Consider the following 3544-nt stretch of genomic DNA (forward strand, 5'->3'; position numbering starts at 1 on the left):
CTCTCAGGTTTTTCTTTTCAGTTACTGTACATTTCAACTTTAGAATTTCCATTTGGTTCTGTACCCCACCCCCCAAAAAAACTTCTGTCACTTATTGATATTCTCTGTTTGATGAGACATCATCATTGTACCTTCCATTGCTTTTTTAAACTTTGTTATTCTTTTAATTACACATGACAGTAGAATGCATTTTGACATATTATACATACACGTGGAATATAACTTCCCATTCTTGGGAATAGGAAAGACAGCAGAATGAATCAGACATAGTTACCTATGTTCATAAATGAATACAGGACCAGTGAAACTCCATTGCATTTTTAAAGCATGATTTCCTTTCATTTTTGGACCAATTTTATAATGGTTGCTCTGAAGTTTCTGTTAAACCCAACATCTGAGGCTTCTTGCAGGTGGTTCCTATTGCTTGCTTTATTTCTGCTTATGACTATTTTAGGTAATAACTATAGCAAATCTGGGTACTGATTCCTGAAGGGTTTATTATTGCTTGTATACATCTTTTTTTTAATTGTGGCTATACTATTTTAGTGAAGTCTGTTGCCCTATAGTGAAACTCAAAACCACTCTGAAAGGATGGTGAATTTCGTGGTTTAAAACCATCTTTTCTCACAATCTCTTTGTTAAGCTACTTGCCTCTGTTAGGCTCCTCTGGTTGCTGACTGATTGCTCTATTGTTTATATGTTGGGACACAAATTTCTCTATAGTCTGAGTCAATGAAATACGATCCCCTTTAGAGATATGTTATTAAGGTCAGTTTATATGGTGGTTCCCTCCTTATGAAGAGCTCTTCTTATCTTTTTCTCTGGTTCCCTCTAATAAAATAGCTAACCTGGAGTTTATCTTGTTGCCCTCATGAAGCCACAGCCTCCTCTTGTTTACCAAAATCTCCATTGTTTTCAAGATCACTGGTAGATTTGAATTCCCACTCTGTTTTACCTAAGTCAATCACTTTGGGGAGACTGTCAACTCCTTCTGTTTCACAAACTACTTCTCGACCTAGGCACAATCTCTGAAAGCACCAGAGCTCACAGCAGGGATAGCGCCTGCTGCTCTCATAGACACCCTTCCTTCACAATCAGGGCAGTAGGCTGGACTGAAGTCTCTGGTCTCAGCTTGCCTCTCCGTCAGGGGATCCTCCACCTTATGAGCAAGTTTAGGCAAGGGTCATTGGAGACCCAGTATTCCAGTTTGCCATTCCTGATTTAGAGCCTGGACCATATAGATTAAAGTGAACTTTCAGCTTTTTAGCCACAGCTGTCTGAAGTTTCAACCTCTGCAACAAAGTGATGGAAACAATGTAGAAGAGCTGATGTTCTTCCCCTTTCCAGAAAAGCAATAACGCTTGACTGGTACTAGAGTTGGGGCTGGGTGCAGTGAAGGAGTCCTGTCTTCCTGGTGATGCCCAACCAGAGTGAAGCTTCCATCATGGTGACGAGCTCAGGGAGAAGGAACGGGTTATAATCCAAGTGCCATAGGCTCTCACTATTCCTACTGAGACAGGTTTTCTTGAATAAATGTGTCTCTATTTTCTGTATGCTCTTAAGGCCATTTCGAGAAACATCATGAGTGTACGTATCACGTATTTGAGGTAATAATTCTTGACACTTATTAGGATTTTCACCCCAGAGGAGCAGGGCTGTGGTGCTCCTAACATTGCCACTGGAAACCACTCAAAATAGAACTGTTAGGTAGTAGTTCATATGAGCTATGGAATGCAAAAAATAATGCAACAAGGTCACAAGTGTCGCTGGCTCTTTGCGGTTCCAAAATCCATGGATATTTGTGACCGCTTGCAGCAACAACTTGCACGGGTCTTATGGGTGGTGGAGTGGAAACTGAGGCACTTCTATCTTTCTCTTTAGTGCACTGCTTTCTTGCTTGTTCATAGAGGATAGAGGAAACGAGGTTTACTTGCTTTGAGAGGAGAGAGAGAGAGAGAGCCCGCTTATCAGAGAGAAAGATACTTTGCTTAAGAGAGAAACTTTGAGAGAAAGACAAGCTTTGCTTAGAGCTTAGAGGAAGAGACTTGCTACACCTTAAAGTCCTGCATCCTGTGAACTAAGGATACGTCCACCCAAGGTGCCCTAGTGATGCGTCTCAGTTCTCCGTTCCAAGATCTGCTTTCCGCCGCTGCCCGCTGTGTGCCTTCTTCTGCTGTTTTCTTGCTAATGGCTGCCTGTGTCTCTGTCTCGCTCCGCCTACGCTTATATCACCTCCAGGAGGCGGAGAGCAGGGTCACGCCTCTTACGCAAAGATTAGGCGAGATGCTTGGAGCAGGCAATTAGTGCTCGAGAACACATGCACATACATTGTATGCATGGATGAGAAAATCACCTGAGTGTGCTTATGTCAATTAACCTCCTCGCTGCCGATGTAATCAGGCGCCATCCCGGCGCCGCCAACATAACACAGCCCCAACACACAAGGTTTCTTTTAAATTGCCTTTAATGAATAATCCAGTAACTTGTAGAAAAAACAACAGGGTATTAACCCTGAGAGTAAACAGGCAGAAACAAAGGGAGCCATCTAAAAAATGTGTCAGGAAGGAGAGATCAATGGGACTAAATTCTAACAGGGTCTCCTGGGATCACTGTAAAGTTAAGATTTTGTGGCCACTGGTTTTTAAACATATTTCAGAAGGGAAATTTCATTGGTAGCATAGGTAGGCTAAGATAAATTTGCCTGGTCATTGACCCCCACCACCCACATTAACGTAGGATTGACTTGTAGATGAAGTCACATCCCTAATGAAATGGTCTCCAAGACAGTTCCAGAAAAGATTAAATAGGGTCAAAAACTCCCCCACCCAAAGTGAAAGAGGAGTTAAGCACTGTATCGGTAAAGACTGCAGATGGTGTAACCCAGTTCTCCTGGCTAACACCTTAGTAATGAATTTGGAAGTAGCATGAAGTTTCCTTTGTTGGCCTCTTCTCAGAGACAAGTCACACGTTTTCTTTTGAGAGTTTTATTTGCTTGAGCTTTACTTTCACTTGTAGTAAAATTCTTTTGCTTGACTTTTCATGTCTGATTTTAAATTTTCTTCAATCGGGACACAAGAAACACAGCTTGGAGTTTCAGCTCCCTATTTGCCTGTGACAGAGACACCTTGATTCATTAGAGAGGTTCTAGGAATGATTCTCAGAAAAAAAATCCTTCACCTTCCCTGAAGTTTCTTAGATCTGTATGCAAATCCTCAGTAGCTTAGATATTACATACCAAGGAAAACGAGAAGTGGCTTTGTCAAACCAAAAGTAAATATATTTTTCTGTGTTTCCACCCAAACAACAAGTATCTTCTTCTCATATATCACATTAGCAAAATTTTATATATTCTCTCCATAACAAAAAAACATTGAAAAATCAAATGAGATTGCCATCACTACACAAAAACCTGGCAGTCAGTACTTAAACTGCATTTTTTTCTTACTTGATATTTTTCATGTTCCACATTTAATCTTTTTAAAATATTTTTTTAATTGTAAATGGACACAATATCTTTATTTATGTATTTTTATGTGGTGCTGAG

At 40.5% G+C, this 3544-nt stretch overlaps 1 long non-coding RNA gene across 1 annotated transcript; it reads left to right on the forward strand.

Moving 5' to 3' along the window:
• Nucleotides 1-566: 566 nt before the first annotated feature.
• LOC306659267 lies at nucleotides 567-3295 on the forward strand. Its single transcript, XR_013763256.1, has 2 exons — nucleotides 567-1760; nucleotides 2446-3295. It is a non-coding gene; the product is annotated as an uncharacterized lncRNA (long non-coding RNA).
• The last annotated feature ends 249 nt before the right edge of the window (nucleotides 3296-3544 follow it).

The sequence above is a fragment of the Sciurus vulgaris genome (genome assembly GCF_902686455.1).
Source record: "Sciurus vulgaris genome assembly, chromosome: 4".
Taxonomy (NCBI): domain Eukaryota; kingdom Metazoa; phylum Chordata; class Mammalia; order Rodentia; family Sciuridae; genus Sciurus; species Sciurus vulgaris.